Genomic DNA, 13266 nt, shown 5'->3' on the forward strand with positions numbered 1-13266 from the left:
TAAGAACTGCCTCTGAATTTTCCTTCGATGTTGTTTCTCAATAGCATGTTTTCACACACATGAGTCTGCAGAAAAAGTTGCTGACAGTTTAACTAAAAGTACAGATAAAGAAGCAGCTCTGTGAACTGTAAGTGCTTCCTCCTGAAAATAAGCTCCTCTTAACATTGGTCATGTTTACCTTTTCCTTTACACTAGAAAAATGCCCTGAATTGGGTCCCTCTTATGTTCAGCAATTAGAATAAAATGCAACCCTTGACCTGAAGAAAAACAAAGATTTTTGCAGGATGAATAACTAAAAGGCAAAAGAGGCAGAAATGAGCCGAAAGTGGAATGTTTTCAAATGTCATGTTAGATTAAAAATGCTTATACCTCTCATTCTTGATCAGTCTTTGTTGAATATGCCTTTATTTTGTTTGTCTGGGGTAAACTCTATTGTGTGTACTTGGATGATTCAGGGTTTGGAGGGAAGGCTGAAGTCCGTGAAGTTATTTTAAGACACAGATTCGTGACGGTTAATGGAAAAGGATAACTGGGCTTCAGTTATTACTCAGTTCTGTTCTCGAGATGGCCCTCTGCTATGGTTGTGTTAATGTTACATTTGCTAAGTAAAAGCCACTACATCTGAAGTGGTTTAAACTCAATAATACCAAAATAAATTTTTAAAATAACAAAACAAAACAAAAACCCCAAACCAGATTAAAATAACATAAATAAAATTAAATGGAGTAAGAATAAATAAAATGAAACAAATATAAAATATAAAATAAAATAATAAAATACATACAGAATACCCTATTACAAGACTCAGAATAGGAGGTAGCACTCTTCTCTTACATCTCAAATTAACCTGTATCACTATCATCATAGCAATATCCAGTATCCTGTTAGCGATACTGAAATAAATACTTTTTTATTTTACTCTCATTACATGAATTTATACATAAAGCTTTTTAATAAATGAATATTTTCTTCCTTTTAGTGATATTAACACTTAGTATAATCCTTACTTTTATTGTCAGACAGTGGAAAATTAAGAATAAGCTGATGCACTGGTTCATTCAAAACTAATCATAGCATAATGGTATTTATTATTACCTGAGATTTTACCATAGCTGATTTTTCTGAAAGATCCTACAGTGTAATGATCCTGGGGTTTATTTGGTTTACACCTTTGCACACACCTTCCCAACCATAAAACCTGTCTAATGACTCTTAGAGGGCTTTTGTGAAGTACTTCAGTACTTATTCATGAGAAACACTAATAAAAAGGAGGTAATAGGAAAAAAGCACAGGGCTTCAATGTAAAGAATTTCAGAGGAAAACCAAAAAATATTGCCATTGATCATCTTTACAACAAATCTTTCAGGAAATATATGCAGCGTGAAAGAGTTAAATCACTGAGTTGAAAATTCAACCTTATTAAATATGTTTATGTTGGTTTGAGAGTACTGGGGGGTTTCTCACAGTAATAGCATGGTCAGCCCTGTAAAGCATGTAGCAGTGGTCAAAAAGTCTTTTTTAAACCATGTAATGATGCAATTAATGTTGCAAGTAGCACCTTGACACCACTAATTATTCAGGACAGAAAAGCAGAACTGTCATAAGTCAGAGGGAGAGCCAGAGTAACGTGTAATCCTTGCTTTTACCAAGCTCTTTAGGGATTAGTGATTGTCATTACAGTTCTGTCTTGTTCAGCTGAGTACCTTGACTGCGCTGAATAAATAATAAAATAATTAAGAAGACCAAGCATCTAAAACATGAAGGAGAGCAGAAACAGTGAAGAAAGAAAAGGAGAGACTGTTTTGTTGTTCAGTCACACTTATCGCCTCATGGGAATTGTGAGTTTTTAGGGTTTTCCTATATGCAAACTAAAGCGAAAATGTTTGATTCGGATCACCAAAGGATGACTTTTCTAGTCCTGTGTATTCAGTCTAGTGAATGAGCGAAATCAATGCAGGAATGTTTGTCGAATTACATTTGTACCTAACAAGAGAGAAAGCTCACCATGTTTGAGAGAGAGCAAAGGATGTAGACTCCAAAACAGGATGTGAATAGGAAGAATTATGTTCTGTTCTGCTTCATATCCAGCCTTTAGCACTGCACGATCTGAGTGCTTTCTAGTTGAGTATTAAGCACTATGACTAACAACTGTCACATCAAGATCTGTTCTCCCTGACACTTCTTCCATCACCGTCACTCCCCTTGGAAAGTGGGAACACTTGATGTGCAGGAGACAGTTTAATTTTGGTAGGTTCATGAAGAGGGTTTTATGTCTCTTTTTTTTTTTTTTTTTTTTTTTTTGCACAGACAGCTTTTTGTTTAGGTTGGAGCATGCAGTGGAGTCATATTGGACACAGATTAAAAGATCTGCAGTAGATCTGCAAAAGATTGTTAAACTTTTATATACTCATCAGATCCTAAAAGTAAAAGATTTCTCTGTGGACTTTTAGAGGGCACAGATTTTGAGTCTGATCCAGGATTCTATGGGATGGTGCTAACTACAGACTGAGTCACAGAAGTGTTACAACCCTGAAAATCCCATTGGTAATGTTGTGCAAGGAATCTGGGGACACTCCAAGGATGTGTCAAATCTAGAGGTTCATACTCAGCCCTAAAGTGCCATACAAGTAAGGAGGAGTTTTGCTGCAGCAGGAACAGAGTGAGGATTTCACAATAGCATAGATATTGATTCTGTTCTCCACAGATGACAGTGCTGATTCTGATTTGAACTGCATTGGCACTCATGTATTTGTTTCTCATTTCAACATTCAGATAACTGGGAGCAGGACCAGGACATCTGGGTTTCAGATTTATTCTGAAATGTAGTTGATGGGATTTGTGCTGTTGGTTTTTTAAAAAGAACAAAATATATTCAGTCAGTCTGTAAAATAGAAAATTATCGATTACAGTGATTTTTAACCTTATTTTATTTCTGAATCATTAAATCTCCAGTTGGAGATATTCCCCTCTAAGACATATCACCTCCATTTCACTTTTTTCTCTCAGTTTTCTTTTGCAGATCTGTTAGAACTTGCCCCATTTAGAACTCATCCCATTGTTTTTGGCAGACTAGTGACGAAAATCCTTGAACTGCCTAAACTAAGAGTTGTATGGGCCATTCACTTAAAAGTTGGATTCAATGATCCTTGAGGATCCTTTCCAATTCAGGAATAATCTGTGAAATTTATGAACTTTGTATAGAGATTTCACAAGCAAGAAATTCATTGTAATGATTCTATTGAAAATGTTATTTTTGTGGGGTTTGTTGTTGTTTTTTAATTTGTACCTCCAAAAATGATGGTGTCATGAAGACCTGAGCTTTGAGTTATGTATAGAATTAAATTTGAAAACATGACCCCAATACAGCCTTTTAATTACTTGCTGGTATTTTCAGGAGAGCAATTAATGATTTTAGAATATTCAGAGTTTTAGAATATTCCCAATACTGCAGGTATTTGGATCAGTTTTAAGGAGGAGGATGCAGCTTCCCTTCTCTCCTTCCAGGACTGTCAGGAAGGTTTGGGATGAGTAAGTTAGGAAGAATAGGTGACAGTACTTGCACAGAAAAAGAGGCATGAGTTGGAGACAGCCAGAAGCCCAGGATATATCCTATGGTTTTGGTCCTGCAACTCCTTCCGGGGTATGTGACTTAGCTCATTATTACTTATACAGGGTTTAAAATTGTTGCAGTGAAGAATGGAAAGTTAATTGACACACTGAATGACGAAGGCTCAAACTAAAATTACGGAGGGAAGAGAGATATATAGGGAGCTGCTGCAATATCAGTGGGCTGGCAGATAGGAGGCTAGAGAAGCACAACATTATTTCTCATTGGGCATTTTGGTTGGAGGGTGAAAGGTGGCTACACCATCTGGCAGCTTTTTGTGATTTAGTCCCAGCTGGTTCTTCTAGCGAGGGCTCCCAAAGAGAGTAGAAAGCTGGCCCTGCTCACTTGAAACTGTTGTGAGTTGGCTCATATGCTCAAAGTCAAAAGAGGCTCTGTTCAAAAAGCAAAATTTTGGAGGCTAACACAGAAAATTTTAATAACTTTCAGGATAAATCTCTGGGCTTTGGCAGTTTAGCTCATCAGTCCTGGAGTTCCTGAGATTGCTATTCTTCCTGCCCTGGAAAAGCTTAAGTACATGGTTACTGCTGTGCACTGAATGTCTGCAGTGCCCCACATGTCTGTCTTTGCAGAACTGATATCTTACACTATAATATCTTTAATAGAGGTGCCCAAAGTTCAAATGAGATCATTTATTTATAAGTTTATATTGACAGAACACTGAAAAAAATACACTGTAGATTATCACCCTGATATTAGTGCAGTTGGTTAGACCATGGTGCTAATAATGCCAAGGTTGTGGGTTTGATCCCTGTACAGGCCATTCACTTAAGAGCTGGACTCGATGATCCTTGCGGGTCCCTTCCAACTCAGAATATTCTGTTATACCGTGATATTTTTCCACTATTTCTGTTGTTGCAGTGTCCCTGTCCATGTCAGGGGCGTTGGAACTAGGTGATCTTTAAGATGCCTTCCAAACCAAACCATTGTATGATGTTAGGATTCTATGATTATTCTTTATGTAGAATTTTTCTATCCATGGCTGTGTCAAATTCTTGTCTTATCAATGTGTTATATCAATCCTTTGAAAAAGCAGTAACCAAGTTTCATTGCCTGTGTGGTTAACACTCAACTAACACCTTTCCAGTTCATCCCCTGTCACTTCCACTTCACTTTTGGTCCCCCTTAGCTCTGTCCAAGCTGCTACTGATAAAGCAATCATCATTGCTGCTGGGTATTGACTATCCCCTTTTTCTCCCTCCTCTTTTCACCCTTATAATCATGTGCAGGATCCAGTTGCTTTGCACTGATTTCAAGCACATTGTTCCTGAGCCCACATAACCCTTCCTGGCAGCACCTCATTTCAGCTCATGTTATTCCATGTGTGCTGTCTCCTGCATCCAGTTTCACTCTCATCTCAGAGCAAGCTTCAAGCATTGCATCTCCCTCTCCTCCTTCATTTGTCTGCTTTTAGGCTCACTGCTCCTCAGAAGCAATCAGCCTCCCTCTTAGCAATCCTCCCTCAGACACTGTTGAAGTAGTAATAACTCACTAGTGCAAAAGGTGAATATATTATAATATATATTATCTGGTATCTATTATAAATTTCATAATATATATAATTTGTAATTATATATTTATATATTATATATATAATAAATTGAAAACGAAAAAATACTAAGAACAACATTGTAATTAAATTAAACCTGTGGTCTCTCTTACCCTTTCCCTTCCCTTTTCTCCAAGAACCACTGAGACCTACTGCTGCATGGCGAGGCAGAACTCCACATTAGAGAAATACAGATGTGTGTGGGGGCAGAGGGAAGCAGTATTGCAGGGGGACAACTGGAAACACAGCATCAAGCCTGTGTGGGGGCAGAGGGAAGCAGTATTGCAGGGGGACAACTGGAAACACAGCATCAAGCCCTAAGATTGGGAACCCAGAAGCTGAAAAAGTGTCCTTAAAAAATCTGAAAAAAATTCCGTGTGCCATTTCACTTAAAGCACCCATATTCCTGTTGAATAAGAGTCATTGCTTGTCCATCTGTTTGCTTTTTTAAATTAGTTAGACTGACAAGAAGCTGCCTGCCACATTTTTTTGTCGAATTCATTCTATTTAGCATGGGTTGGCTGCAAAGCAACTCCATGTTTCAGTCAGATGAAGAGACCTGGCAGATGGGACATCTTTCAAGGTCATTTTTGCATGTGTCTGTGGGTATATGTGGCCAGAATAACCTTCACTGTGTCACTTTTATTTAAACACTTTTTTTCCCACCTTTGGCTGTAATATATTGAAAATACTACAAATTAAAAATATTCTGCAAATATAAACTCATTTTCATAGCCTTGACATCTTTTAAATATGTCATCAGTTTATTTTGCTAGTAATAAAACCATAAAATGTGATAATTTATGGAAGCAGCAGTGTCAGCGTATGAAATTAAAGAATATGTGGTGAATGGAATCAACAAGAGAACCAAGCAGTAGCAAACACCCCAATTTTTATAATTTGCAACCCTGTCAGGCTTTGCCCTAAGGCTCTGACACAGCAGCTGTAGCTATTCAGTAATGCTGAGAATGGCCAGTCTGCCTAGAGGCTTTTGTCTTAGATTCCCCTATATTGGTAAAATTCTTCCTTTATATAAAATGTTTGTTAGAGTGAATTTTTCCACTTTACCTAGTTTTATGTCCTTGGTGCGGAACATGGGATAGTTTGCAATTGTGATTGAGAAACTTCTTCCCCTTCCTCCCTTAGTGACTGTCCAGAGTTCTTTAAATTATACATGATCCTTTCAGGCAAGTGGCAGAAGAATCCTTTAGATACCTACAAGATACTTGAATGTGGTGGTGTACATATGTATATATCTACTCACTGTACCATCACGTCTGTACATCCATGTTTTATAAAAAGGAATAAAGATAATAATTACTTGTAAAATATATAGCAGGTGCTGAAGCAAAACACATTTTCCATTCAGAGCCAACTGTGAAAGAATGCAAACCTCATTCAATTTATGTGGCTGAGCAGAAAGCTGATAGGTCATCATTTTTTGAACTGCAGATGTAGGTAAAAGTTACAAAGATAAAGATTGTATCACCTTGAGTCTCTGAGAGGGAGTCCGGTTGCAGTTGACCTGGAAATCCCAGGGCAATTCTGTGTGTCCACTGAAAGGTCAAAATCTTTTGTGCTGTTTTCATCTTGTAAAATAATACAGTACTTCATTTTAATGTGGTGGGTTATGGCTAAAAGAAAAAAAAAAAAGCATTAGCATATTTTTTAATTCTTAAAAGTGTTTTCAGTGGATCTTCTCAAAGCCTGTTTGCAGTATTTGAAACTCCTATATGAGGCTCTATATTCACAACATCAGTCCTTTTTTTGCTATGCTGTTCTTAAAGGATACCCATCACTATTAAATCTGGTTTTAACAAATCAAAACAAGGAAACAAAAATATAATCAATTAATTACTGAGGATTAACTAAAGTAGATAAAGATTTTTTTGCGTAATATACCTATTATACCATATCAAAATAATTTATTCATCCTTAGAAAGTTGTATAATCTTTGGTCTGAGCATTTTCATTCTATCCAACAAGAAAAAAGACTCACACATTACTACTCAGTAAAACTTAGTTTTGTCACAATGGGTAAGTGGAGTAATGATTATTATATGATTATCAATAGTCAGATACAGGCAAAAAAAAATATCTGTGTAGGAGAGATATCATTTTAGGACATATAAGTAAAAAAATTAAATTATATTAGTGTACACATATATATTTATACACATGTACATACACTTATACATATATAAGATAAATATTTATTTTTATTTTTATCTTCCAAACAAATAGTGGGGAAAAAAATACACATTTACACTTGAAATATTTCTGATAACAGCTATACTGTTCAAAGAAAATTTTAGCTACATTTACATTAAGTCAAGGACTTTTGAGCTTCTCACATCATCCCACCAGTGAGGAGGCTACAGGGGCACAAGCAGCTGGGAGGAGACTTGTCTGGGGCAGCTGACCCCAACTAGCCAAAGCGATAAGATGAAACATTTTTACTCAGAAAGAGTTGTCAAGCATTGGAACAGGCTGCCCAGGGAAGTGGTGGAATCACCATTCCTGAAGGGATTTAAAATATGTGTAGATGTGGCACTTGGGCACATGGTTTAGTGGTGGACTTGACAGTGCTGGGTAAACAGTTGGACTCAATGCTCTGAAAGGTCCTTTTTAACCTAAATGATTATGTGATTCTAAAACTGGAGTTGTTTTGAGTACCTCAGCCTATAAGAGTAATGCTAATATAAAGTCTGACATAATCTTTTTGCTTTCTAAAGTTCATTCTGTAAAGCTTGAGATGGGCTTTCTTCAAGACTACAAAAACAAGCTGAGTGTAGCCAATAATCAACATATTTCTAATAACCACTTTTTATAGGCTAAAGATGAAAATGGTATTATTTGAAAATGTGTTATCTGCTATGGTAAACGTTTTCAAGATGTACTAATCCCTGTCAGTGTTAAATAGATGATGATTAAAAAAAGTCAGCATCACATCAACACATCAGGCTGTTTTTTTGAATAGAAGTGTTTTTCTAGTGTGGGCTAAATCCTTAAGGATAAACCTCTCTGTATCCAAGTAAAAGAGAAAGAATAGGAACTGTAATTTTTAAAGATGCAAAATAGTTGTGAAGGAGTATCAGGATGATCCTCTGCTCTGACTTTCCAACAAGAGAACATGACTACACTGGGCAGTCATCCACCATGTGAGAGTGGGAGGGCTGAGCATCTCCTCCCTAAGCCTGTGTGACATGGGAGAACTCCAGTCAAGGCACTGGGACAGGCAACTACCACTGCACAGAGATGGCAAAAGTGGGAATGGAAAGAGGTACAACTTCCTTGGCTCTTGCCCAGTGCAGAAGTCTCTCACCCATTGCAGAACACAGATAAGGGCCAGCTGTTTTCTTGGATTATTAGCTGGATGTGTCTGGAGCTCTGGGGTCAAGGACTTGGAGGAAATCCACAGTCCAGTGCTGGGGGAATGGATTGGCTGCCAGAGCTTTGGTAACAGCGAGGACATCCTCCGTACCTCCCTGCTACATCATTCAGTGATACAGCTGTCCACAGGGAGCCTCATGTTCTGGTAGATCACTCCTTTGGTTTTGTGCTATCCTGTAGCACAGGACTTACTCAGTAATTTCTATGTCAATTCTACAATCTCTGCTTTCATGTGCTTTGCTTTTCAAATGGGTGCACTGTAGCTTAAGCTTTAGTTAAACAGTTTAACTGATGAAGAGCTACCATGAAATCTAGATACACTCTTTGAGGAGCTAATGACACTAATGGTTTAACATGAATTTATCTAGTTTCCAACTCCAAACACTGGCTAGTACACTTTTTTGTTTTTATTTCTTCCAAATAAGGTCTCTACAACTACCTGAAAGGAGGTTCTAGTGAGGTGGGGGTCAGTTTCTTCTTCCAAGTAAAAAGTGATGGGACAAGAGGAAACATCCTTAAGTTGTTCAACTGGACATTTAAATTGGATATTAGGGAAAATTTCTTCACCAAAAGGTTTGCCAAGCACTGGAAAAAATTTGCCCAGAGAAATGGTAGAGTCATCGTCCCTGGCGGTCATTTAAACAACGTGTATATGTGGTACCTGGGGACATGTAGAGGTGAGCTTGGCAGTCTTGGGTTAATGATTGGGCTGGATGATCTTAAAGGTCTTTTTCAAACTAAATGTTTATATGATCCTAAGAAATTAAAGATCAAATTAAAATCAGAAAACTCTTCCTTCTCTCAGTGTATGTAACCCATGACCAAGTCAGCTCTCTGTCATCTACCAGTATACTAAACAGACTGGGAAATTCTGATTTCCCCTTAAAGCCATACTTCCCTACCCTCCAACATCTTTCTTAATTAATACCTTTTTTGGAAATGTGATTGCTGGAAATAGTCCAGGCAAAAAACTTCACTAGTCTTATCAACTTGATGCTTAAACACTCAAAGATTTTATTTGCATTCTTTATTATAGCAATTTGTGGGTTTTACTCTTTTTTTTCCAAGTTGATTATTCACAAAAAAGCTTTAGATCTTACTTCAGCATAGCATCTCCATACCTTTTATATATGGCCTGTATCTCTGGTTCCTAGATGGAGGAGTTTGTGTTTGTCTGAATTAAAATGCACTTTTTATTAAATTAATAACTCCTAAAAAATACTTGCAAGAGTCAGGGCTTCTGAGATCCTCTCTTTCCCCTAGTCTGCTGATTTTTATCCACAATGAAACTGAGTGGGAGATGAGTTTTAATGTTTTTTAGTAACTGCTTAAATTCATTTCACTGTGTTTAAACAAACGCTAAACTTCATTTCCTCTCCCAAAGATGATGTAATCAGCCTGTCAAGTCCATGACTTGCTTTGATGGTAGATAGCCTTGATTATTATTAATGCAAATGGTTTAATATCCCTCCGAGCCACAACCAACCTGCATGAAAAGAAATGTTCCCCGGCTATAATGTAAAGAAAGCAAACTGAACTGGCTTCCTCATTGCTAATTTGAAAAAAAAAAACAGCACAAAAAGACTTGCAGCCTGCCACAAATTTCTCCTTTGTACCCCAAGCACAGTTTGAAAGTTGCATTTCTTTTTCTTTTATAAAAGCATAAATGTGATCTCTTAAAACTCCACTCAAACTTCCTTTGAAACATATTTATCTTTTGAGGAAGGCTTTTTTTCATAATAAAAATATTATCCAGAGGAAACATAGTTACATGCATTCAACAAATTTACAAGGTGATATTGTTAACATAGGTTTTACTACCACAGGTCTTGCCAAAGGCCATACTTTTTCTCCCTGATTATGTGATTTTCTCTTTGTTTGTTCAGTACACTCCAGTCCGTTCTTCCTCCTGGTCTCTCTACAGCCCACTTCTCATGCTGTTGGGCTGCTGTGGGAGCTCCCATTTGAGGCAATATAAAGCCTGTCACAAGCCCTGTGCTCAGTACTTTCCTGCTCTATGGAGTGACTGTCAATACCGGCACCTGAGTCTAGACGGATGTCAGTTTTTCTTTTTCCTCCTCAGTGCATCTAGTTTCTGCACAGCTAGTATGTTCAGAATAAAATCCCATCTTTTCTCATTCTGTCCTTGCTCTCAGGTGCAGAGGAATGCTCTTAGGATGATGCAACAGAGTTCCTAGACCAGGATAGACACTGTGGCTGGTCATCATTTACAGTCTTCTACCTATTGTGTGGTAGAAGATTTCACCAGCACATGCAGAATTTTTTTCTGGAGAGTGCTTGGTTAATGTAGATGCTGTGGTGGATCCCAGTAGGACATGTAGGTACTGTATAGTGGGGTTAAGGACTTGCTGGCTTTAGAGAATCACACCTATAGAAGACCACTTCACAGGTTTGGAGTAGAGAGGTTGGTGTACCACTGGTGCGAACACAGCAATGAGTCTGTATTGTTTGGCTGACATGAAACAGAGAGAGATCTACAGTTTTTCTGCTAATTTGGTATGGGGTCTGTTACCTTACCAGATTCTAATTGCCTAATCGTGACTCCTTGCTTGGGTACTGCTTCCGTGCAAACCAAACAGATGAACTGCTTTGGTATCAGGAGGTGGCTACCTCTTTTTTCTCTATAGAGTATTTTTTGAAGACTCTTGTAATTTATTTTTCAGTTCTCACTTACTATTTTTCATGTCTCACTATTTTTCTCTTCCCTTCCTCCTGCATTCTACTTCATGTCTGTCCTTGGAAAGAGCCTCCTCAATACGTCACACACAGCATCCAGCACCTCCACAAAAACAAATGGAAGGCTAAGTGCTAAAAGGGAAAGGATGCATACAAAATGAGCTCAACATATTTCTGTATTAAAATTAAAGGTATTAAAATATTTCTGTCTCCAACACCAACATTCCATATCCATGTACAGCAGCTTGAGAATCAGAAGAAAACTGGCTTTAGAAGTAATAACAATGAACAAACATCAAAAAACCCAAACCAGAGAAAAATAAGGATAATTAATCACAATGGAAAGAAGTAATGAACTAGATTTCCTTCCTATGAGTCCTCATTATTCATAATTTAAATATCTGAATAGGAGTACATAAACAATGGATAATAGGAAGTCAAAAGATGAGAACTGTTGTGGCACTTTTTCACTGAACAGGTCAGAAGTTTAGGTACTGTTCAATAGATGCTGAATTCAACTCCATACACAGAAGACACACTTTCCCATATAAGACAATAAGACACAAGCCTCTAAAACCTGATCTGTAACTATATATATACATATTTATATTCAGGGATATTATCAAGAAGTCATCCTCCTTTTTCTGCTGAATCTAGTAGCAGGGTGTAGTCCATGGTAGGACCTAGCTATATGGTTTTGAGGTGAAAAATATTTTCACCTTTTAGTATTTGCTCTGAAGCCTTGATGGGGAAAGAATTGGGAAAGAAGACTCTGTGGTTTTGAAAACTTCTTGTCTGAGATGGACTCAGGTCAGAGGGCCTTGACTTGCATTAGAGATAACAGACTGGAATTTGGACTTGAACTCCCAGAATCAACTGAAAATTTTTGAAAGCCTTATCAAGGCTTATCATCCACGACTAGGAAATCTCTGTTTCCAGTCTAAGTCATGTCAACTCCTAATATTTTTTCCATGAATAAAGTTAGTTTGAAACTATAAAAATCATATTCTGTTCCATGGGATTGCTCCACCCATTGTCTCTTCATCATTGACCTGCTATAAATTTTTATATTTTAGAAAAGTTTACGTCTATTCTCTCCTTTCTAGTTCCACCTCATTTCTACTCTGTGTAGTAGTTAAATATCCTTTTCTTCCTCTTTTCCACACATTTTGAACATTTGCCATTGATTAGCATTTCTTTGTCCTTCATCAAGTTCCCACGGAAACCTTTGCAAAACCTCCCATAAAAGTCAAAACGAGCCAACATAGCACTTTAGTCATCACTTTCCCAAGTTATTCAGACACTGTTTCCTCACAGATCAGTCCCTCTACCTCTTTAATTGTTTGAGTTGATCCCTCTGAAGTGCCTCAAGCTCCTTCTGATTATGAGGTGTTTCCACTGAACACCTTTCCAGATGTTGGGTCACTGGCACTAGGCACAAAGAAGAGGTTGTAACCACCTTGCATAGAAACATGGTGGTGATTCTTTTTATGCACTCTGGAATAAAGTTTAACAGGGTTTTTAGGGTTAGGGGTTTTTTTGATTTTTTTCCTGTTATGTATCAATTGTAAGTTTATGTTTAATTCATAGGCTAGAAATGAGCAAATGACTCAAGCACATTTTCAGCAGATATAACCTGACATCTAAGGTGGTGATATTTCATTTCGATGTTAGTTGTTTCCCTTCAAATTGTCACTTGAGCTGCTGTTTTAGAACCTCAGGTTGCCCTCAGCTTTCTGTTCATCATTTTGAGAACCTGGATGAAGCCTTTCACAGAGTGAAGATGTCCACTTCCTGCCCCATGGTGGTGCTTGTATCTGCTTGGTTTTTCATAAATGTTTGACCTATTATTTGACCTAGGTGACTAGTACAGATCATGTCTGAAATAAATACTTCATAAATTTTAAGGCCAGAAGGGAACATTATCCTCATCTAATCTGGCATTCTACAAGTAAAAGGCGATGGGGTTTGACAGGTAGCCCCCATCTTCTGTTTTAGCTGA

Source organism: Chiroxiphia lanceolata, chromosome 2 (assembly GCF_009829145.1).
Source record: "Chiroxiphia lanceolata isolate bChiLan1 chromosome 2, bChiLan1.pri, whole genome shotgun sequence".
In the NCBI taxonomy this organism is placed as follows: Eukaryota; Metazoa; Chordata; class Aves; order Passeriformes; family Pipridae; genus Chiroxiphia; species Chiroxiphia lanceolata.